This window comes from Metopolophium dirhodum, chromosome 2 (genome assembly GCF_019925205.1).
Source record: "Metopolophium dirhodum isolate CAU chromosome 2, ASM1992520v1, whole genome shotgun sequence".
NCBI lineage: Eukaryota > Metazoa > Arthropoda > Insecta > Hemiptera > Aphididae > Metopolophium > Metopolophium dirhodum.
The window spans coordinates 23,873,434-23,901,235 of NC_083561.1; the positions used below are offsets into that span (position 1 = coordinate 23,873,434).

Genomic DNA, 27,802 nt, shown 5'->3' on the forward strand with positions numbered 1-27,802 from the left:
ATTGAACATTTTATACATTTTGGACTACTTAATAATAATCAAATTTTCTTGATTTGAACGAAATTTTTCAACATTTTAACTTACAAAAAAATCATGCCCAATACCCATTTACCATTAATGTTTTTAAATAAAATGTTATAATAACCAATTATGAGAAATCTTACATTATATTTTCAAGCTTTTTGAAAAGTTTTTATTGACATATTTATAATATACACTAAAATAAATTTCAAACTTCAAAGGTCTATAAATATAGCTCAAAATGAGTCAAAATATTTCGAATAACTATCAAAGTGCTTTCACTGGAAAGCTTCTGAAATCCGTCATTCATATAATCGTTCATAACTTTCACTTATTGACTATTGTTCTTCACGATTTTGGACTAAACTAATATATTATGAAAAGTAAAACTTAAAAAAAATCAAAATGTTCAAATATTTTCTTATATTTATTCATTGGATACAATACGAACTATATCTATGAGGAACTTTGTATTACATTTTTAAGGTTGAAAACTCTGTGAAAATCTGTTTATTGTCATTTATAGAAAATAATTAATCGAAAAAGAATCAAATAAGAACGAAGAAATCTGTAAATATCATTATCGGTGACATTTCCATCAATCCGTGCGTATTTTGGTTGTTTTTTTCCGTTCATATTTCTCACCATTTTCAATTTTGAGAACTGAGAACAACAACACGCAGGACTTTTGTGCGTTTGCTCTTGCAGCAGAGGATGTGGATTTATGAACGCGCGAAACACCACTTAAACGTTTTATGCCTTTTCGATTGCCACCGCCGCGCACTGCAGTTGTACGCGTTCGACGACTATAATACAATATTATTTATACACCCGGCCGTCCCCTAGGTATATAAATATGGAAATTGTATTTCCCAGAGGAAATTAAATTCACCCGTTTAAAAAACCGTGTACGGAAAATCGGTGCTTTTAATTTGTTACTGCCTGGCTCCCCCCCCCCCCCCCCCCATCATCTGTGTACAGTATAACTTTGCGACTCTTTGCTCGCTGCGTATTGCGTTGGCGCGATAATTTTTTGTAAATCCGAAAACAAAGTCGTAATTATTATCATAACGTAAGACGGCGGCGGTTCGAGACAGCTAGGCGGTTATACCATCCTCTCTAGGATCGAATTGAGTCGTGCCCTCCTCCCCCCCCCCCCCCCCCCAAAAAAAAGGAAAATGATTATAATTATAATGCGCACACGTTCGATCTGTATCCCGATAATATTCGTAAGCGGCGATGTCTATATGCCTATGTGCGTGTAGTCTCGAATATCGTTTGTACATATATATATATATATTATATACCTGTACGTTTATGTAAAAGAGACGGATTTCGACGTAACCCAAGAATGAAATATATATATATATATTTGCCGCGCGTTGGGATTTTTTGATAATATTTTAATACGCAGGAGAACGCGATTCGTAAGATTAAAAAATAAAAAAAAAAAAAAGTAAAAAAATCAAGATTTTTATTCAGATACACTCGATGAACGGAGTTGTAGGACAAGCATAACGCCGCCGCCGCGGCCGAGTGGATTGGAAACTGGTTTTCGGGAAGGCCATCGAACCGCCTTACACACAAACGTCCCGTGCTTACGGTTGGGACACGGGACTGTATTATAATATTATAATATATAATTTTATCTACAAGGAATTTGTGTGTGAACTCCAAAAGGCGGGCCGATAATATACGCTGGTCGCTGGTGTCTAGTCGACTGCAGGACACGTCGTGATGAATTTGAGAATTCGAATTCGAGATCCTATTCGGTTGGTTATGTCTTAGACGGCGTACCTGTTTGATAAACTTACATTGATGAGTGTATTTCATATCGCCCATGTGTCGTTGTTGAGATAGATAACACATTACTAACATTTAACTATTCAATAAATGTCTTCATCGTGGTATGTATATACTATTAATAGGGTAAAAATAAAATAATATGATTTTACTGGATTAGAAGTGGTCATTAGTCATTATCGATAAAAATGTTTCAATTTCTTGTTTTACGTAACGAAACGGATATACCTATATCTATAATATACCAAAAGGTATAAACGTCGTTTTGAATTTAGATTTTCCATTATTTTCATGCTATTATATCGAAAAAGAAAACCGTGGAAAGGGCCCTAAGCTGCATTAATATAGTACTGTGACAGCGTTTGAAATTTCAAATATTATTGTGAAATGGCGTTCAATTCGACACGTTGAACGTTTTTCGAAAAAGCACTTAAATACGTGGCCAGCTCTATTATTAATCCAATTTCGAAGTATATTTTTTCACATTTAGGTAGGTACGCATATTGTACCTATATACCAATCCACTGCAGAGGTACTAAAGGTATTTTATCTATATTATACCTACCTATATATTATGTATTTATGTTCTGCACAGTCTCTAAAATTATTATTATTTATTTTATTTATTTATATACATATTACATATATATTATATATTATATATCATTGGTGGAAATCAAGATGAGCGAAAGCTTCCCCCAAAAAATCGTCATAGACACCCTAATGGTCGGTTGGAAAAATAATAATAATAAGAATAGACTTATGAATCTTGTCTTTTAGAAAATGGTGGTGAATAAGTATTGATACAAATGATACCTATGGGCTATGACGGATTGTATAAATATATTATGAAAAATATTTCTTATTTTCACGAACTGTTTGTGTGGTTGGAGGACAAAAATGTTAAAACAGATAAATTTTTATTTCGAAACCACCCGGTAAAAACCGACATAATAATAGATACAGGTAGATATTATGATATATTTTTGACAGTATTTTTTTAAATCTATACTGATAAAATTTACTGTTATCATAGGTTCCTGCACATAATGAAAGTATACTTATCTATATACTGTACAAAATGTGTGAGCGGGAAAAATAAACATGACATAATAAGCGGAGAAACGGATCGCGTCCACGGCTGCAGTGCTGCCCGCGATCCCCGCGCTCACAGCATGACGTTCCTTTACCTTTCCCAACAATAATAATAATAAAATTATTTCCAGACGACGATAATGATAATAATAATAATAATTCAATAGGCAAACCCGGCGGCGGCGGCGATCCATTTATTTACTAATGGCCGGTAATAATTATTATTGATTTCCTAATGGTCGCCACTGCCCGTGATGCACACACACACACACACACACACACATACACCGAAATAACGCATTACCGTTTATGTTACATCGTTAGACCCGGCAATGCACCCGGCTCGCTGGCCGATGTACATTTCGTATTTCGGTCCCGATTTTAGGTGGTATTTATTTTTTATTCCACTTTAGTCACACGCCGGACTCCATGCACGCCAAACGCAACTCGTCGCGGCCGGTACATCGCGATAAATGTGCAATACCTACATGTGTGATATAGGTACGGCAGAGTGGACGGCCGCAGACCGCAGCACGCGAGGGGACACGTCTAAATATATCTCTGGACTTTGGAGTCCAAAGTGGCGTGGCTGTGACGCGGGTGAGTAAAACCGCCACATTATTTCCTATCATTGTACCAAGGTCGAGGTCGTGTTATCGCGAAAGACGATACCGTTTTTTCAACACGCATGTTGTTTCCGATTCCCGAAAAAAACGAAAATTCCAAAAGAAAATTATTCGCACTTTTCGCACATTTCGCATTTTTGACGGGCGATGGAGGTCCGTCTTATGATTATATTATATTGTACGATAACAACAAGTAGGTATAATATCAATGTAATATATAGATAAGTAATGTTTTTTCGTATACACTGCCACTCTGCACACTATATATACGTCATAGAATACTAGCAGACGTGTAGATCGCAGATTTTTCGGACGTCGAATGGGAAAAGTGCAAGTACATGATTCTTGATATATATTATATATTTATATACCTAGGTGCCAATAAACTAAATAATAACACGTTTCGCGCGCGTTGTAAGTGAGTCGAGGGGGGACGTACAAATCACGTCTTTTCAAGATTTTACAGGTCACCCCGTATTTATTTTTGTATAAACCGGACGAGGTTTGGGTTTTTTTCACCACGCTGCTCTTTTAGAGTCATATATGTTGTATTATTAAATACGCATATATATATTTGTACCCGACATGTATAATAATATGTGTATGTCATACGAGTGGGTACACTCTAGTCTGGGGGATTCGTATTTACGCGTGTGACCGTATATTATAATGCATATAGGTGATCGATAAGTCCCACGCGCGTAACGCGACACCAGTTCTTCTCGAGAAACTCACCCCTCGTAGTCTGTATGTACATCTCATGGGTATGCGCACTGAAATAATACATTCCTATATATTAATATCATTCCTCTCATCTCGAATATCCCGCGACTTTCACGGAGGTGTATATATGTATAGGTATCGCGATAAAATGGCGATTTCGATATTTCTACTCTCCTCCCCCACACACACACACACACACTCACCATAGTCGCTTACACACACGAGCGCGCGAGCCCAACCAGACACACACGCACCGCCTCAGACGTCGCCGTGCATAGCTGCCCCGATCCCGAGGGGTCGTCGTCGGTATAGGTTCGGCCGTCGGGCAAACGCACATATTATATATAATACAAGCGACGACCGTATACCGTATACCTACGTATTATTATTATTATTATTATTATTATTATTGTAATCAATCATCGAGCGCGCACGTACACGCACGCCCGTCAGGACTGACGCAGCGCGCCGAACTCATTTGTTACCTCTTGCACACACGTCATACGAGCGCTGTGTAGGCATGTGTGTACGAAGACAGACGGACGTATGTAGAATACGGTCTCATATTATATACCATCAGTGACAAGTTTCCGAAGCGATTTTTTAAACATTTCGAATTACGTTTTTCCGCCGCGCCCTCGGCGGGGTTCCCCGACGACGCTTATAACCCTACATATACCTACGATATTCAAATATAATATACGCTACGTAATGCATATATTATTACTATCATACGTATAGGTACGTTCATAAAATTAATATTGTTATTATTATTATTATTATTATACTGCACGCGCACATCACCAATCAATCCGCCGCCGCAACTGCCGTCGTCCTGCAGTCGTATAGACCGTGCACACTGCACAATATATCATAATATTAAATGATACGGAATGATGTGATGGACCCTCTCGAAAATACCGATGGTAGTTTTCAACAATGTAATATTATAGGCACTTTTAAGTTTCTGAACGTGAGTTTAGAATAGGTACCTATTATAATATATCCTCGTATTTTATCCGTACGTTAATCGTCACCAGTACGATTGTTTACACTGAGATAATATTTATTGACAGCCCGTATAGTTTCTGACTGCTGTTTAAAGTTACGATTGTTTGCATTAAGATATTTAATTGTGATTTTTGTTAGTGTTAAGATAATTAGGTACGTATTGTATTATTAGTATTTAATATAGATTAATACGAATCAAAATATACTACCAAAATATTTAACCGAATTCTGTTTAAATTGTGTTTGGAATTATACAGTTGATTGAGCGTTGTATAAAAATAAGTTTGGAAACTTGGAATTTAGCACTCTCGCAGCAGATTCCACTTTCCTAACTTGTTTCTTAATACAAAAATGTCTGAAAATGTATTTTAGTTTATATATTATATCCTAACCTAATGGCAAAACGCATAATTTAGTACCACGAATTTTATTATTATTGTTGATGTATTATTTTCTGTCCACAAGATACGCCCTGGTTCAAAAAATTGAGGACTCGATGTAACAGAAAAGAATAATAAGGGTATCTTTTAATAACGCACATATTGGTATACACCTATAGATACATAGTGTCTCATTGAAACGCGAAATACCCACACAAATTGTTGTATACAATAAACCTATGGAATCCAAGAGATAGATAGTACCTAACCTTCATTAACCCTGACGACACAGACTCCCGCACCCAGCCACAGTTATTTTTTTACAAAATGTATAAAGGAAGTGCTGATTTTTCGTCCGTCCGGAAGGTACGTTGATGATGGATTGTGCATCGTATGATTTTATCACTTTTCAAATTTTGTCTTAATACTATGTTATATATAGGTACCTAGCTCTCATTTTATTCTCACCCGCTGTGACCTATATAATATTATAGGTTATATTTTTTTCAGACGTTTTATCATTAAACCATCGCGATCACCTCGGATGCAAAGCGCCGGAAACCCTGTCTCTATTTTATCTTCACTATTCCCTTTAACAAATTATATATACTAACGATCGCCAACATATATATATATATATATATAATATTATGTTTTCAACAGACGAAAAGCTTTTCCTAGTACTTAACACTCGTTAGTTGGAGAATAGTAGCGGGTAGTTCGATGCAAGTCTGAAACGTAGATAATACGGAACACGCAACCTTTTGCAGTAAAAATTAAGAAAAATATATTTCGAGGAAATTTCCTGGTGTTTGCTTGATGTATAAACGATGTTAGGTATACCACAATATAATATGATGGGTTAGGTTTGTACTGTGCTGTACAGTCGCCGCAGTAACGCTTTCATTTTTTTTTTTTCAAAAAGACCGAACACGCCAAAATAAGGGACGTATAAAAATAATAATCTGTTGTTCGAGCGGCTCGGCGGCGGCGGTCTTGTAAGTGCCGCGCGTACCAAAGGCTCATCAGACGTCCTTCCGCGTGTGCAGTGTAATGCGTATTATATATATATTCTTTTTCCCGGGCACGCGTGGGTTGCCTATATAATATATATATATATATATATGTATATTGTATACCTATATTGTATACACGGTGCTAAAAACGCTGTACACGCTCACGCACTGGCGCGGGCGGCAGCGGGATTAACGACGTGTTCGGGTTTCCGTCGAAAATCGGCTTCCGCCGTTCTTATATCCGGCTCTCCCGGTAAGCCGGCGCGGTAGAAAAAGTTTATTTCCAAAGTTGCCGCGTGCCCCGGAGAGACGGATGAAGTTTCGCGCGTGTTAAAAATCGAACCGTTTTAAGAATTCCGCTCGTGAACGCCACTGGGAGGGGGGGGGGGGGGGTGCCGGCCGGGATCATCGTGTCTTCTTGCGCGCACCCCGTCCACCCGACCGACCGACCGACTGACTCCACCCGGCGCGGCGGCGGGCGTAAGCCGTAATAAGTCTAGCCCGGCAACATCGGTGGTGGGGGGTTGGTGGAAGGGGTGGTTTTGATTGTATACGTTGAATACAAAACGTACAATATAAAGACTTCTGCGTGTATACTGTACGCGTGACGACTATATATATACGACGTGGAGATAAAAAACAAAACTCATTACGAAATTCGGTGGGGTCAGCTTTTTTTCGGACTTTGTTGCGTGAGCATCGAGACGGTATTATTGCAGGACGGTCATAATATATTTTGTAATAATATTATTTGAATATCCGTTACACCCGAGAAGTTTCGTTTTATTTTACACATTGTCAAAAAATTGTGTATTTTTCAATCGGTCGTAATATATAATACATATTGCACTATTCGACATTTACATATTTTGCATTTCCACGGCGAGATAGTCATATTATTCCACATGCCTTTCAGCTGCATCTAATCTCACTTTTTATACGCATATATGCATAGACTTTTTATAGGGAAGTGGCATTTATAAATTATATTTTTATACATGCGATATAGGAGCTATTCGTTGTATACTTTGGCGTGGTGCGATGTTCCATAGATCGATTAAAAAAATTCAAGAAAATTTTAATTAAATTACATATACAATTTTCAGACGTGAAATCCGAGCACAATAAAATTATATTTACGTTTATTTTATCTGATTCTTTACTACCTACATAATTTTTTTTTTTTTTTATTGAACTTAAGTTTAGCGACTAAGGTTATTAGCTGCTGTAGGGGTTATGAAATGTGGTAGGGACTAGGGGTAAGGTTGGTACGGTAGTTTGTTTTCACGATTGTTTTACGGTTGTTACGGTATGTAGCAAACACGTGTATGTGTGGCAAGGTTTTTAACTACTATGAACCCGGGTGGTCACCCATCCGGGAGCTGTTAGCTGTGGCCGTTACTTACTTCCAGTCGCATTCCGTGACTGGTAGCAGCCAACGCGCCACGCCAAGCCAGCCTATATCTATTATTATAATGTATAATAACAATAATTAATATATCGCAATCAACGGTGTTTTCAAGGGATTAAGGGTAGTATTAAAAGCTACATATAACTAACTAAAAATAAATAAGGTAATATTTTGATGTAGAAAATATACATTTTACTTTTACTTGTATTGCTTGTTTTTCCGTACACGTGTTTTGAGAAATGTTATGATGCGAACACTCGGTCATTCGGAACCACAGCGTAAAACTATTAACGGCACTATACAAACAGTTGTATGTGCCCACTCGAAAATTGCGTGTTTTTTTCATACATTTTCAGTACTAAGGCTATAATTTATTAAACCGTATCTACGTATTGATATTGCGACGTTTAGAACAAAGTAAAAGTTTTACAGTAAAAATTAAAGAGAAAACGTGTACGAAAACCAAACGCATAAAATCACTCATTTGTCAAGTCGCCATATTATAGTCTGTTAACTTATAAAAATTATTTTAAACTTTAGTAATTATACTCGGAACACACAAACAGACACACTCCCTTACAGAGAAAAAAATAATAACAAGGTGAAAAAATGAAAACAAAATTAGAGTTATTCATTTTGGACTCAAACAATCCGGGGGTGGCTTCCGGCCCGCGTGGTTCTGCGGTTGTCGCTGCCCTATTTATAAATATTAAAATGAAAAACTATGGCCACGAAAAATGCAATATATTTCGGCACAAAAAGAAACACACAGGAAAAAAAAACTTAAGAAAAATAGCTAGGGTGAAAACCTCCACCGACCCCGTGGAAAAACTACAAGGGGTGACTGTGGCGGTCGGTGATGGTGGCTCTGCAGCAGCAGTATTCTTTTACAAGAGATTAAATCGGGTCGAGGTAATTACAACTTTCCGGGTGTTGACTTCTCGCGTGGCGAACAAGGGGGTCAAATAATAATAACGGAAAATGAAAAAAAAAAATAAAACGAAAATAATAATAAAGCCTTAAAATTGTTATATACACGGGCGGTGGCGTTTGTGGTGACGACGACGAGGGGTAAATACCGGTGGTGGTGGTGGTGGCAAGAGTAACGGTCTCTCTCCCTCCGCAACTTCCACCACAGGTATTATAATAGTAATAATAATAATATACGTATATAGGTACGACGTTACATATTTAATTACGTTTAAACACAATAAAAGTGATTTTTCAACGCCGAGATTTTACATTGTCGTACCTATATACACATAACAACGAAATTATAATATACATATATACATATATCATAATATTATGTACAAGCGCACTTTTCGGGTCTTTTCGAATTTCGGATTTTTTTTTTTCATTTATTGTTTATTTCCAAAAGCGTTTCCTATCCGGTTCATCCGGTGTGTCTGCTGCTGCGCAGGCATTGTCGGTCGGCTGTGATTTCCCCGCACGTCACGGGAGATGCGTACCTATATAATATTATATACGAGCGGGACAAATAATACCTATAATATAGTATAATATAAAATATATTAATCTACCAGCTCGACGTATATTATATATTATTATTGCATTCATATCGTTATTATTATTGAAATACTACGCCACTCAGACGAGTGGAGTCGTTCATTGTTTCCGCGGGAGGGTTTTTTTTCGTTTATTTATTTTTTTCGTACTGACGCACGGTAGCCGGTAAATAATATATATGAATATATATATATATACCATGGGAGGGTATCACGTATGTATGTATGTATTATAATATATATATTATATAAATGCGCTCGCGGTGTGTGTGTGTTTTCGTTTTGTACGATAAGGTTTATATGGGAAACCGCCCGGGCTCCGGCAGATGGAATGGGAAAAAAAGCAGCGATGACAAACGAGCAGAACGAATTCCTTAACGTCGAACATTTGTCAAAGTCAAACATATATATATCGGCGGACTGTTTAGTCAGAGAAATAAACGGTTTCCAAAGTTAATGCGTTTTTCATGAAATCCGGTTCGATCGTCACGACGATTCTTTCATTCCAACCCTCCCCCCCCCCTACCTCCGGGTTAATCAAGACGCGACGCGCACCTATGTATAGACGTGATGGGGGTGACTTTAATGTTCATTCGATTCTCATCGAACACCGCCGCATCGTGCAGTGTATCGGAGGGAACCTATGATGGGTAGGTGCCATAAAATATATATGACACGATCCGATCGATGCGACGACGGTTGAATCGTGTGAAATCGAATTCGCCGATGCGATAATGTTATAATTTTATGCACGTCATAATATAATTTATAGATAGATTCCGATACATACTTATGAGTTATGAGGTATACCTACCTACCATTATACACGCGGTGTTCGTGATCGCGTGTCATTGCGACGTAATATTGCGAAACCGAAAGGCGCCGTATAAGATATTATACGGAAACGCGAGTCTTGGATATGTACACACCGAGATGAATTAATATAATATTATAATCTATAATGTATATTAAAATGTATCGCTATAGCCGACCTGAGTCTGCGATGAGAGGGCGTTGTGCGTTTGCAGTACAGCGCTCGGAACACAAAAATAACCAGAAACAGTGGAGGAGCACAGAGGACGTCAGAATAATTAATTTATCATAACAATGAGCCACGCACAGTCCCTTGCTGCTCGCGTTCTGTGACCTGTGCGTACAATGTACATGCACGCATATACATTATACTACACGCACCTACTATTTATTATATTATATATATATATATATATATAACCTAACCTATATGTATGGACTTAGGATGCGGTGGAATTCGTAAATATTTTCATTGTGGCGCGAGTTTAGGGCAAAGTACTATTATACAGACATCATACACAGTATTTCCGCGTTATATTATTATAATAATATTACTACATTTAGTTTAAGTATTGTAAGATGTTTAGCTGCAATTAAAGTAAGCACAGAAATATACACAGATTGCAGTTTATAACCGTTTTCTAATTATTTATTGTCTAGCTTCGGGTGGCCGCGTGTATATTATAATACTTTAATAGTAGGTATTATACTCATTCGTTAAAAAAAAAAACAATTTATAAAAGATGTAAACTTATATCAATATTGTACGCTAATCAAATGTAAAGTTTACATGATTTCAAAGTCGTGTTATTGATTTCTATCGATGAATTCAAATATTTATATTATGGAAGGATTAAAGTAGTTATAGGTACCTGTATACTGTATATGATAATATAATATATATAGTACATAAACCTGATACTAAACTGCTCAATATTCTAGTCGGTAGTCCACAGTAATGTTTTATAGATAAATAAACTTATTATAGATACCGAATTTTATTATATAATGATTATGATTATTATGACTATAAAATAGTAACTATATATTGTGGGAGTGGTCAACAAAGAGAGTCAGTAGCCGCACAATTTAATGATAAAAAATATGAAGAGCAGGAAAAGGAATAATAACGACACTAGCCGCATGAGTCTATGACGCCAGCCACGGTATGGACACCTATATGCTACATAATATTAATAATATTATTATGTTTAGTGGAAGATATAACCGTTTAATTTTATAAAAAGTATACCTATGACTAGTTATTGTTTATATAGTACCATTGTTTATAGAATTATGGTATTTATAATCAATGTTTCAACAGTTGTAGGTACCTATTGTGATTAAAACACTAAAACAGTTAGCTTAAAAATCACTTAAAGTTAAACTGTTTAGTCAGCAATTGGTTTTAATTGTACCTAATTCATTGATAAATTAAAAAATAAATAAATAAAATTGTGCATATAAACTGTAAGAGTAAGAAATTCAAAAATAAATTTTGGTGATTTCACGGCCGATGCGTCCGGTCATACGTGGTTGTAATATTATATTATGTCTTTAAACAACTTTTTCCTTTTGTAGCCGAAACGCTCCTATCGCATATCTACAACAGGCCGTTTTGTTCAAATAACATCAGAACCTATATGTGCGTTTGTGCATACTGTAAACACATCTATAGCATCTATAGCAACGACTACACGGAGTTCTACCGTATAAAAATAATAATTATTAACCCAATCATGACGAATTATATATTATGTATTTACGTATATAATATTATATACCTGTATAAACGGCATAAAATACACACTAGTACGTATATAATAGGCAACCATTAAGTGTATAGGTATGAATATGTATACAGTTTTATATATTATATTGTATACAAATCCCAAGCATATTTACATTTAAAATAATAATATTATGGTCGTTATATTATGCGATCACACGAAAACCAACTCATTTCGTGACGTTATACTGACCTATTTATCGAGAAAATACACGAAAATGTATACTTTTTTTTATCGTATCAAAACACTTGTCTAAGGTCTTATATTATTATAATTATTACGTTTACACGTTGTTTTTTTGGTCGACCGGCACAAGAGCCGTCGAGACTTGTACTGCCGCCTGCCGCCGTTCTTTACCAAAAACGCAATCACGTACATTATAACGTATAATTATTTTAAAACATAAATCACTCGTTTTAAGCATGACGACGGCATTGACGATCGCTTATAAATGATTTTAAACAGTAAGAATACAACATTATAATATACATCTAGACCGTAAATTTCCGTTCCCGTAATATTGGGTTTGAAATTCGATACCGCTTACCAGTTTTAACTGCCGCTCAGTGAGTTGGGCGAAAAAACTCTACGATAAAAGTTTATGAGGCTTAAATATTTAAATCTATAGTTTAAAATGGTTATAAATGTCCTATATATGTCAATATATTTTATACCTAATAAAAATAAGAACAGACACGTTAATCGGCGATGAAGATTGCTTATATTTAATCATGGACTATGATTGCATATTTTTCGAATCATCGTGAGCTATATGATCGATTACACATACGAGAACAAACCTAATATTGGCATAGATCACACACATGACCGCCATTACGACTACACCACAACTGTAATGTATATATTGTCGTGACGTAGTATAAAAAAATATAGATGCAAATGTGTAGATCGAAACCCAATCGACGCTAATAATCTATAATAGGTTCCTATATTATACGGAGTGATCCATTTAACGTAAGACAGAAGTTATTTTTAAAAAAAAACATTAAAGTTTTTGAAAATATTACTTTTTTATAATCTTAGTTCATTAACAAACATCTTCGAAAACTTTGGTACTATTTTATTGGTAAAGATTTTTTTTAGTTTTTACACTTTAAAATGACAACATACTTTTTTATTTCATATTTCTAAACGGAATATTTCAATCTATAAATATCAAATGTTGGACAATTTGTTTGTTAGTTAACAATTATAACTTATATAAATATTTTAAGTTTAGATGAACGGAGTAGTGGACTGACATTTTGAGGGAAATCCTTGTATATAGTTGTACCACTCCATTCCGCTCATCTAAACATCAATAAAATTATTAATGACCTACATAAACCACTCATCCAAAATTAAATTTTTATGAATCAAAGAAGGTACTCCAAAATATATTTTGCTATGAAATGAGGATTTAAAAATGCAAGTCGGCTTTAAAAACAAAAACTATAAAAATTAATCAAAAATATTTATTTTTTGTGAAGTTTTTTTTCTTGTGACACGGTTTAAAATTATGTAAAAAAATATTTTCAAAACATTACAAGTTGTAAAATTTAAATAGTTCGAGTGTCTTAGGCGTTAAATGGATCACTCGGTACGGTATACACGACGATGACATTATTCGCTCGTACCTATATATATTATGATCGCTGTAAAACCGGTCTGAAATGACGAGCGCTCAAGTGCGAAAGTACCTATATAAAATATCGCCTATAACAACATTTGTCCCGCACCTACGTACATAATATAACGCAACAAAAGTCTATAGTTTTCATTCATGACTGCGTCGTCGTGTTACAAAAGCGTAGTACAAATACATACATATATATACTATGCACTCACGGTGTGACGAGACTTACCTATATCACACATTATTCACATAATATTATAACAGTACGCGTTCGCCGTGATTGAGTAATGCGTGCCTATATTATGAATATTATGATATACGAGCATAGCTATATTACATATTAAAGCAGCGTGTGTATAATAATATAATATATGCGTATATAACACATACACGCGTATAATATTATTATTATCGTCGTATATTTTAGATACCTTCGATATTATAATATACGCTCGCACCCGTATCGATGTAGACATCAAATTTTCAAATGTATTTTTGATTGATGTATCGTTCCATAGACGCGAACGTCACTGCTGCTGCAGCGGCGGTGGCGGCGGGGCGCGCGCGAACGAATTTTATAATATATTTTAAAATAAATATTTTTTTATTTTTCATAATGCACACTTACACACGCACACACACACACACACACACACACACACACATACACACTGGAGCGCCGTATATTATTGTATAGGTGCCATCGATAGTGGATGAAAAACGTACCGTTCTATCACTCTCGAATGTTGTTTTTTTTATTTTTTCAGTTTCGTTATTCCCCTGCTTCCTCCCGCCGCCGCCGCTCACCGCTGCCTGAGCACATAGCCGCGCCACCGATCCGCCAGGGACCGTAATTCATTTCCATCCATTTCCATATTTTCACCTGCCTCGGGGGCGCTAATGAAAAATGATAGCGACGCGCGTCATTACTCATCGGCATTGTCATCGGTTATCGGAAGTTTTTTTCCGCGCGCGCGTATACACACGAAAAATCCAATTTATCAACGACAGATATTGTTTTTAGACCTCCCCGGGCACGCCGCACGTCCGTCTCCGCCACGGCGTCCTCCGGCGGGAAAGCGCGGGCCCCGCTCTCCGCCGGCACCGACGTCCCATCCCCGCACACGACCCTGTACTGCGCCCCACGCCGCGTCAACCCCTAAGCATAGCGCCCCTCGACCGCCCCTCCGTCGTCGACAATCCGACCGCCGCCGCCGCGCCCGCGACATAAACTCGGTCGCCACGTGGCGGGAGGGTACGGGATGGGGGGAGGGGGTACACACAGGAAACGAGATAAATTAGGTGTATTGTTTCAATCGGGCGACGAACAGTGCACACACACACACACAAATCGCGTGGGCTTATATTATTTTAACCCGGTGATCGGCTCTACGATGATGGTTTCCGCCCCGTAACGTATCTCTATATATATAATATGTAGGGTAGTATTATCATATAGTATACCCTCGTGCGATTCAGACCCTCTCCGACTTCTATGTATGAATGGGCCGTTTCACTGCTAAATAGTAATATTTTTGATGTCGATGTTGTTGTTGTTTTTTTTTTCAAACGAGCACAGAGATAAATAACGTTAATCATTACTATATTTCACGCAGATGGAGACACTGCAGCAGTCTATGAACGTGGTATAAGTGGTACGCAGGCCTGCAAATTAAATATATTATATATTATAATATGACGACGTTAAAAAAAGTTATATATATTTGCGTTCATTCTCGTTTACTGCAGTTTTTCAATATTTTGCAATGACTTATAAGTACTTATTGTCTTTGTATAAATTATTTTATCATATTATATTATATATCTATACATTGGCATCAAAACTTATGTAAAGTGGCAATCAGGCGTATACAAACGTACGAATAATACAAATAATGTAATTATTATGTTTTAAATTCTTGTGTAAAGCATGAATGTTAACCACAGAAATATGCTACAAATGTATCGAACTAATATTTTTAATTTTATCCTATAAAAAAAATATTATGCAATTTGTATTAATTACAACACTATTAATTGTATTTTTTAAATTGATGAAATGCTATAGTATTGTCCGTACTCTATAATCCTTTATATTATATAGTGTGAATTTTCTTAAAAAACTTCAACCCTACTTTAGGTATATATATATTATGTATGGGTATGTCCAAAATAAAGAGTAGACCAATCGGAAGCGTACAAAGTAGACCACAGGCATCCAAATAATTTCCATCCAAGTAGACTTCCTATATTATATGATTATTGCTGTGGGGTTTGAAATATTATTTATACACTTCACTGGGCTGCACATTGCAGTAAAAACAACACGCCGCACCTTTAGTGTGTCTACGATAAAATATGTCCACACGTATCTCTGTAATTTCTCAGAAAATGTTCTACGCGCACCCAAACTGAATAAACGAATGACGTTATACTGTGGTGCGCTCATCATAATATTATAGTAATAACTATCTGGGTATTTGACATTATGTACCTTAAAATCGTTACAAAATGTTACGCAATGAAACAGTGTTGTTTTTATGTGTGTTGTTTCGAAATGAATCAGTCCAAAACGAAAATGTATACAACTGATAAAAAACGTTCAAAGAACATCATAATATTATGTATACAGAGAAAAACATAATATTATATCAACTAGAATATGTATACCAACGTGACGCTGTTATTATCGCATTTCACCGTTTTTAAATTGAAAAAAAAAACATAACTCTCGTAATATTATAATATTATAATAAATAACGCTTAATATTATAATTTATAGTCAACATTTTTTTCACAAATGAAAAGTCTCATCACTTTTCTTACAGTGTGTTATTGTAGATACAATTTATACCTTTACCTACGTTATAACATACTTTGATATAATTTTACACCTTTTATTTGGTTATTGATTTTAAAAAATTTGAATACAATTTAACACACGACGAGTTTGTAGTATAATGAAATAACACGTTCATACGTTTAGGCATATTATTATGTTTTCATAAAAACGCATTTAGTTAAAATTAAACCATTATATAGTATTTGGATTAACACAATTTGCGTAATTTTAACGTTCAAATATTGTGTAGGTTGGTGCCCATATTATGATAATATTTTAAACGTGTAAAACGTGCATGACGTATTACAATATTATGATATGGCTGCATACTAGTTTTGTGTCCGTTCGTGACTTTTACACTCAGAAAAATGTTAATATGTGTTTATTTTAATGACTATACCGCAGAAATCGAGTTTCGTGTCTAACCCGTGCTTACAACGTAATGTATATTATACACTCGACTCGGTACAAAAATGTACTCTTTATTTTAAAACCATTGTATATTATGGTTAACATTAAAACACAAGACAACTGCTGCTGCAGCAGTGTGTAGAAACAATATTAATTGATACTGATGCGCTTGTTAGTGAAATTATTCCCGGGGAGCCGTTAAAATAATTTGATTATTACAACAACGTTATTATACGAAAATTACATGAATTATTCATATTTCATAGCACACGCACACATATGTAGCCTAAGGTGCATTTCCGAACTGATAAACTGTTTAAAGTACGTTTAATGGTTGATAATATATTTTAACGATTCCGACGCCTAATATAATTCCAACATATAATATGTTATGTACCTATACACACGTGGCACTGAATTAAATCTCAAATTGAATACGTTCTTGTATAGGTAGAGAGAGGTACTCGTACAAAACGCGATTCGTTAAGGTATACTTTTATTTAATAATAACGTATCATATATGTGCTTGTGTATCCCATTAATTAATTAATCTATTACGGCAGGTAACTATGCAGCATTTAAATGCGTAGGAGATTAAAATTACAATGTCTTCCAATGGCAAAAATGGATTCTGAGAGTGTTTTGTTGTGAGCGCATATATAAATCGTATAAGGTGCCCGTCGCCCGAACACGTCATGTTATATAGGTAGTCAAGACGATATAACTTCATCACACTTATTAATAAAACATTACCATCACCGTTCATAATATATAGTAATATTATTAATTATTATGTACACGTTTGCAGCGTTTTATATTATAATGTCTTGACAACGACGTGTCCGCAATACTCATTTGCAAAGTGTGTGATAAAGTTATAACCATTTATTATATAGGTAAGATATTTTTTTTTTTGAAGCGTCCACAGAATCGTGGTATAGGTACTCGCACGTATACCTATATAGCTGGTTTTCGTGTAGGTGGTACACTGGTACCTCGGTCGGGAATTTGAATCATAATAATATAATGACTTAAACGTACCTTAAAGTGATTTATATCAGCGTATATCATTCCGATGCCAAACCTATATTTTATCGTAATTCGGTTTCTAACCCACAACGTAGGGTTTCACTTAAAAATGTAAAACGACTTAATAATGTTATATAAGATAACAAAATTACTTTCGAGCACAATTTCGTACAATTAAATATCGAACATAAGGTACCTTGAATGTACTTACAGTCAAGATTCACCCCTCTGTCCCGAAATTGTAGTTTGCCTATAGAATAATCTAACGAAAAAGCTATTTAAAAACAATGTAATTTCACGTGATAATATTATGTTCAAAAAATTTAATATTTAACATGTGTGTTACTTGTAATAATATAACGTTTGCGATAAGTCATCGAAATTGTGCACGACCCATTATCACAATTGTATATTATTAGTAGCACACTTTGGTCTTCGAAATCACTTATCGCTTTCGGGCCGCGGTCCAGGTCACCGTGCATAAGACCACCAACACATTAGGTACCTACCAATGTTAATAATAATTGTATAGTCGATGACATTTATTAAGCTGTATGACAATATTTTGGTAATACGTCTGATGCTAATTCGGTATATAAGTCACCGTATATACCAAGACAGGTATAATGCCGGATATCGGCTGCAACGCGATGTAGAATAACGTTGGGAGTTGCCTGCAGGCTATACAGCATACACGATCTCGCTTACAACTCGTCGACAATATATATTATATACGGGAATGATATTGTAATTATAATAATGGGTTATTATTTATACTCGATTTATGATGCCGACGGTGACAATAATGACCGTGTAAACGCGTGTAATTCGCTGCTCGACCTATACAATAACAATAACAATAATAATATTATATTATTATTTATTACGTGTCGGCCGCGGCCGTGCAGGGGACACTGCACCGCGGAGACGATGGGTTTCAGATGTTCGTTTGATTATAATATTATTACAACTTCATCGGTCGTCGCCATGACCGCCGCCGCCGATTCGAAGGAGGTGAAAAAAAATGGCCGCGCTTGTGTGTGCGTGTAGGTAATATTATACCTATAAGCGTTCGTGTTTCCAAAGACCGGTCTCAGGAATTTTACCTGAGCAGCCACCGCGCCGGATTAAATTATTTCTCTAACCCCGCCGCCTGCAGTCGCCCACCGCCAACAAGTAGGTACTACACGATATGCACTTGCCCACGACCACCGTACACACACACACACACACACACACACAAACAAACATTCTTATGTACAGACGATTATAATATAATATATACATATATATATTAGATTAGATTATAATATGGATATACACTAACAATGTTTCCAGCATGTTTTATACCTATATGTGTGGTAGAACGCGTAGTATAATATTATTATTTTAGCGTATCGCAGTATACGATTACGCGGGCATATTATATACATATATATAATGATAATATATTATTATATTATTGGGTAGGTTTATAGTTTTTACGGGGTAAATCGTCTCACGTTATAATAATATCATCGTGATGCGCCCATAAATCAGTTGGACGACGGTTGACCACTTTATGCAGAGCACACCACCAGCTATACATGCGTACTGCAGACGATACTATTGTAAACGTTTAATTGGACGACGACGCGACGAGTCGTGTCACGAAATAATATGGCCGAAAAAATATTACCCATATTATAGGTGTGTGTAGGCAGTGATCAGCAATATCATTTTATACTGCCGCGCGTTGGGAATAGTTCTAAAGTGCACCCGTGTGGCTATATATTAAAACGAAATATATTATACACGATGCTATACTAATAATTATCGATTGTGTACGGCGTTTGTATATTCAGGGTGTCACACCATGTTATTGTTCGAGAACCTGACCATAGACCCTGAATCCACCTATATAATATAATATACATTATACTGCCTATAACCATTAAAACCTGTATAATTTAACTATAGTTTATTAACCTAATTATTAACACGAATACTTCAATTTTTTAAGGAACAATAGAAAACATACGTTTGTTTTTTTTTCAAATTTAAGCAATAACAATTATAATAAAAATATTGTGGGCCATACGTGTCAATTTAAATTTTTCAAAAAAATGGATACACGTCTTGTTTGTAGTGAAAATTCCGGTAATTTGCCGCACATTGAAAAACTAATCTAAATCTTATTTCAATTATATATAGGTAGCTATCTAGTTTAAAGCAGGTACACATAGAAAATAATGTAAATGTAAATGTAAATGTAAATTCAACTTGCATATCTGGAAATGTATTGTTATACTTGTAAATCTTAAATTGATTCTCAACGTTTAGTGTTTATAAATTATATTGGCTTATGTCAAGATAATATGCAGTCAGCTGAAGCGGATTATATGTGGTCGCAGATGTTTCGTAAATTACTGCAAAAATTGTTTTTTTACGGTGCTGATAAATCTGCAAAACCTGTACTACATAATATACTGCAATACACCCATCGTACAATGTTATAAATTATAATATGATATTATCCTTTATGTACGGCAGTACTTGTCTACACGTATATATAAATGAGTCGTAAAACTCTTGCAATCCCTGCAATATATAAGTAGTACCTACATCATATAATATAGTACCGTACCTATGTATATGTATAATAAATATATGAGCTCCGTACTGCACGGGATTTCGAGTACCAGCTAATATAGAGTTCAGAACAAACGCCAATCCAACGATTTACGGATTGAATAGAGTGATAATTATCAGGGATAGATTCATGTGACGAGGACGACGTGGAGATTTCCACCCTCACCCTTGGGTTTTTATCAACAGATTTATTTTATATTTAGTTTATCTAAAACCATGATATCTAAGACCATAAAAAATTACATGAGAAGGCTAGACATTTTTCACCAAGTCGCATAAACACGTACAGTCCATGTGTTTTCATTCAATCGTCCATATTATAATATATATTAATATGTCACTATTTGTCACTCACAAACATTCCTATTCACCTCCTCCCCCCTTAAATATGCTTGGGATCCATCGCATATATGACACTAATGTATAATAACATACCTAGGTTTACGAACGTGCTCATCTTGTGTCTCTGGGGCGTTATTGTAGGTATACGGTTCTAAAATGTTTATTAATATTTTATAATTTCGTCACCACGCGTAAAAATTACCTACTAAAACACGTCGAGAAAAAGCGAAATTGTATTTCAAATAAGTAACAACTGATAACTATTAGTTCGCCATCATGGCACATGATACCTATATGCAATCAAATTCGCATTATAGAGTTATGCGAACACACCATAATACATTTGATATATTATTACACCTATTATATATTGGCTTTATAGTATTTAACCGCAGGTCGCCTTAATTGTTGGCCATTGTTTTTCGACAGAAGGTCAAGGTCGTCCATCGGTATAATTATACGACGAGAATATTTTTTACGCGTTTTATCGCGGCTGTTGCGAAATCGCGGTTTCGAAAAACCTTTCAGTACGTGTATAATATTATTAGGTATGCTGCACGCGGTATCGTGGACGATATATATAATAATAATGTAAGTTAGGACGCGATATATTTAGAACGTTCGGTTTTTTTATTTCGTTCACCTCTTTGAATCGCCGTATAATAATATTATAGAAATCACAGCGATGGATATAATATTTTAATAATATTTACCGCGTTCGTAGCCTCACGCGCGTATCCAAACCGAACGACCGCGGCGGAGATTATAATAATACGCAGACAATTAAACTTGAATTTTTCTCATTTTTTATGCTGACTGGTTTTTATTTTTTTTTTTATAACACATCCGAAATAAATCATTCCGAAATTCGATAATATCAATTTTTATCTATCGATTAAAAACCGCTTTTAATAACGTGTAAATTATAATAGTAGGTATGGACGAAAATACGCGCCTGTTTCGATCACGCTACAAACAGCTATTTTGTTCGCGATAATAATAATACATCTCTATCGATGCCCATAAATACAATAGCCTATAGAATAATAATAATATACACCTGTATGATGGTAATTTCCTCGTATACGCGTTTTCCGCCCACGACTGGTACAACCATATAATATTATAGATTTTGAGTAACCGACGGGCATACGACTGTGCACATTGAAAAACAGCCTTTATGCAGACACAGTGGAAATTCACTGAGTGAACTAATTATTGTACTATAGCTGAACATACCGGCTTTGGGAGTGTGCATTTTTTTGTTTTTTTCGTGGCAAATTCTATATAGTATAATTATTATTATACGCTATATATAGGTGTATCTCGGTTTAAGTGCACCTCAGTCCATGGACAAATCGGCGTCAGTGTACCTACTTTGTGTTAGATTTGTGAAATAATTCGACCTGGATGGGCAACCGCAAGTCGGAAGTACCACTTGGTAAATATTTTTACATGGTTAAAACTATACTTACTCTCTAAACTTTTTTCTGATATCTCTAAAAACAAACTCTGAGATTTTCGTCACATTCAATTGAGTAGTTTTTGAGTATAATATACTATACTACTATAACATATTATATTATATAATCTACGCACATACATTTGGTTTTGAGATATAGTTTCTTTAATCGAATCCATGTCTATATATCTAAATCACTTGATATAATATCCAAACGAATATTATTCAAGCTTAGTAAGGCATTTAAGATTACAGCATTCAAGATTCTAACTAGCTGCAGCTATTAACACGTCATATTATGTTCGCTTTAGTTTTTTCGCTATAAATTATCTTATTTCATATTTGACTCTGCATTAACTCAAAGTTAACATAAAATCTTTGTAAATCCCAAATTGAATTAAGTTTTGAATTTTCATTACCTAGGTACCATCAATTAATAAACCTTCCTGCCGCGATTATAAGTATAGGAACTTACATATACAATTCATTAATATAAGATACGAAACAAATTATTTGTAAATTTAATTAGTTGAAGTTGAGTTAATAAGGCACATGTTATGTCTAGTATGACATTAATTAATCTAATTGATGTATACATAAAAGTATTATATAGGTACCTCCTACCTCTTATAGTCTTATTGAACATTTCTATTTACTTAATTGGAAAAAAGTTATATCGCCCTTGCTCAGCTATGATATAATATAATATCATAGGTGTAATCTCGTGTAGGTATTCACATAGCAGCGCATTAACCTGTCAAACAATCAGAGTGTATGCGAATCGTAATTAATACCTATATAATATACAGCTGTATACACATCATATTATTACACTTAGGTCACAATATTGTGATAATAATAAATAGTTGCTGGTAAAATTATATGAAATCATCACGCACAAAATTATAGGTACCTATTACGTATGAAAGATTGTCTATTTGCTTGCGGCGATGAATACACGTTTCCATGCTGTATTCGATTTTCTCAGATATTTAAGGTTATCGTCACTCCATAATTTTCACTTAAGTGTATATTATTATTACTACTACTACTATTATTATTATTATTATTATTATTACTACTACTATTATTAGTATTATACACTATTACAGTATTATATACGGACGTTAAACAAATATAAGTCAGTATTTTTTAGATATATTATTCAAGTATTTTATCATCATCTACTTTGGTGTACATTTTGTAAGTACCTAGATTTACTACCCAGTCACTGACACTGGGTATAATTTCACTGGACATTCTGGTAAAAATCCATGCGATTACGATAAAAATTACGAAAAAAAACACGAATACCTTACGGTTGTCGAGTCTGATTGAAATATACATAGTATATAGGTATAGGTACACTCGAAATCAAATTTAAATTCGAATAAATTAAAACAAACGTTATATTTTATACCGGTTATAAATAATATTTATATATATATAATTATGATATTTTAACGTCGACCGTGAAAAAAAACATATAAAATAAGACTCGAATTATAAACTATAATTTATAGGTACATCGGCATCATGATATCGTGTATTACAACTCTATCTCCTATAAACGTTTCCGTCATCCTCTTTATACATTAAATGCGCTTGTGAGCGTGTGACCACAATTTACAATTAATGTTGTACATCACAATCACACACCTACCTATAGTATATGCTAAAATAGTATAATTTTCGACGTATACTATGATAATAATAATAATAATACAAATAATATGTTATATTATCGATTTTTTAATAAACAGTCGCTATTTTAAGCCACGTGCTGCGAGTATCCATATAACTATATATCATAAATATATATACATTTTACACGTACGTGTCACGGAGATCCATATTTTAATATATTGCTTTTAATTATAATCAACAAGTAGCTAGCCATAGGACGTCGTCGGTAAAAAAAAAAATTAATACGAATATTGCTCGAGGCGCATACATATTATTATTACTACATATATATATATGCATACGAAACGATGAATGAGTATAAAATTAATTTCAATTAAATTATTTCCCGATCAATCAACTGCGCACGCAGCAAGTGTGTCCATCTATATATATTCATTATATTTTAATGTGTGTACTGTGCATACATATAATATTGGTTTCGTCGTTGCTGCAGCTCACGACGAGCATTAGACCAATATTACGAAACGTTATTACACATCATAACCATGTCGGTTACTAAAATATTATAGCCGGTATGATATTATAATAATGATATTATACAAATGTATACAGCGAGCGCACGACACACAACACGGCTGCAATATTATTATTATTTATTAGTTTTTTTATATTATAGTAGTAGGTACATGTATACCTACTTACATTTCTACATTAGGATTTAATTTCATTCGCACGCGTCCAAACGCGATTATATTTAGTTATCTATTTGGCTAACAACAGCAATCGGATAATATACATAATAAAACGTTAAAGGTTATTGCATATTGGTGTACCGAAAATCGTTTGTGCGACAATAATAATTCAGTTTCGCATTTTTTTCTTCACACCTGTATACGGGACGGAATAAATTTGAACGAACTCTTATTGCATTATTCACTATGGTATGGTGTTTGAGGTGTATTATAGTATTTTTAAACGATTTGTGAGAAAAAATTTTTAAAAAAACGTGTTTCTATACGGTTGCTATTTCAGAAATATAAACGTCAATGAACATATATTATAACATATTTTATATTATAGCCATCCTCATAATGTATTAAAATATGCTACATATTCCGTCTATACATACTAGTATATTATAACTGCAATACTATATACGTAGGCACCTATTGAACTTGTGTCAATCTCCGAACTTGGATATCATATTTTGGTTGGAATTTAGACGGATAGAAAATGTGTTCACGATTTACAAAAATCAGGGGTCATAAAGCTATAGAGGTTAAACTCGCAGAGTCGCGCTGACTGTAATAAAATAGTTGTGAGTGATGTATTTTAGCGAAAAACGAATTGACGTTCTATTTTATTATTATTATTATTATTAACTCAATTAACTGTCATCGACCATCGTATAATACTTAAAACCAAAAACAGTAGGTACCTATAATACTTATTTTAATGAAGAACGATGAATAGTTGATTATACTTAATGGTATTGTGTACGCTTACAATAATATATACATGTGTGTCAAGCAGTATCTAATAGGCACAAGTTGCCTTTTATAGTATATACAAATTTAAATTATCCTAATTACATCCAATAGAGACTTAAATATTTTTAGAATATTTTCCAACAGAGATTATATACAAATATAATACAAATATAATATAATCAAATGTATTTAGCTATGTTAAGTTCAATCAATTACTGTATGTTATGACTATCGTAATATGAAAGTAAAATATAGTTTAGATTTACTGTATTTACTGCGGTGTTTAACTTTTTTTTAACTAAAACAATTTATTCACTTATGAACGTTCCTGATAAATATTAGATTACTTATTATTTTAATGTTTTTTTTTAGACAATCTTGAATTGGTTCATCAGTGCAGGCAATACACTTTAAACAACGATAATTGATTTAATCTTAACCTACATTTTTACAATAGTTTTCCTACCTTTCTTATATCTTGTACTTGTACGTTGTTGGCTTAAAATGTTAAACTTAAAACTATAGGTTTTATTCCAACTGAGTTAACTGGGATCTTTAAGGTTGTAACATTTAAAGAAACCCCTACAAATTCGAACACCCAAAACCCATGAAACCGGGATGATTATTTTTCATCAACCAAAATTAACCGGAACTCAATTAAATAAGATAATTAGATAAACGCGAAACATTTGACATTTTTATTAGACAAATATTCATAGATTTTAAATTCATCCATTCTTCATTACGATTTTTTACCAGTTTAGTTTTACATTTTAAATTTTAGAAAAAACTTAATTTGATTATAATAATAATATATAATACGACAGACATTTTCCTTTCCTGAAATTTAACACTAAAATTAATTACACATCTGAATGTCTAAATGTTTTTAAGGTTGCAGTAAGTGGTAGTTGCAGTAAGCTCAACAACAGTAGTTATCGGCTAATAATAAATAATATACAATTATATTCGTTAAATATTGATTATTATGGTAAATAAATAATTATGATTCCGTATAGGATAAACAAAATGCATTAGATAACTTAAATGATAAGTGTTATTTAATAGTTCTAAAAGTTACGTAACGCCTATTATATTAACATTTTAAATATCAATAATATAATATTGTATTATTTACATAATATAATAATAATATAGATACGGTACCAAGCCAGAAATAATACATACTATTGCCCATCATAGATCATCTACGTCGAACTTTAAATTTATAATATTGCATAATTAATATAATTAAACACTTGCAGCGTATTTATTGTAATCGTGAGTTCTGATATTATTAAGTGCGTATACATTTATATACATAATATAATATAAATTATATATACTGTGTAGGCTTAGTGTTATATAATACTAGCACATGTTTTAAATATATTTAAATAATAATTAATATAATTTGAAGTTTTAACTTTTAATTGAACATATTTTATGTAGAGTAAGAACTATTACTAAATAGGTAGGTACTTATTGGACACATGCATACTATACATATAATAAACGTTATATCTATAGTTTATAGTTTAATATAGAATTGAGTGTTTTTGGTAAATTACAAGCCGTTTTAACAGGTATAATTGAAGCGAAAGATTGTGTTAAATAATATTACATTGGTAATAATTAAAACACACATCGTAATTTAATGTAATATGATAATGTTAATAACAATTGTAAGAATATTTAAATATAGAAAACGCGCTGGCGTTCAAAAAATTATTATTATTCTATTTAAAAAAAATTACATTTAAATAAATATGACATCGGTCTACACAGATGTATAGGTAATTTAAAGTGATCATCAATTTTAAATAAGAAACAATACGTCCTTATTGGCAATTCATCAATGCATAATATTTTTCTAGTGATTTAACCTTTTTCGAATATTATAATATTGTGCATAGGTACGTTTATGTATTTTAATAAATAACTGTTTAAGACCCGATGCGTTACACTAGGGCTGGTAAAAAAACGGAAATGCACGTCGCTTGAAAAAAAACTATTACTTATGAGTTTAATATCATATTATAATACAGCGTACATATTATAAAACTGTGACGTATTGAAATATAGTTAGTGTAA

The 27,802-nt window shown here is 33.9% G+C and overlaps 1 long non-coding RNA gene across 1 annotated transcript in view; it reads left to right on the forward strand.

Annotated features, from left to right (window-relative positions):
* The first annotated feature begins 3,264 nt into the window (after positions 1–3,264).
* Positions 3,265–27,802, forward strand: part of LOC132939628 (uncharacterized) — a 61,778-nt gene continuing 37,240 nt past the window's right edge. Inside the window, exon 1 of the long non-coding RNA XR_009663995.1 lies at positions 3,265–3,519. This is a non-coding gene — a long non-coding RNA (uncharacterized LOC132939628). The remainder of the gene's footprint in view (positions 3,520–27,802) is intronic.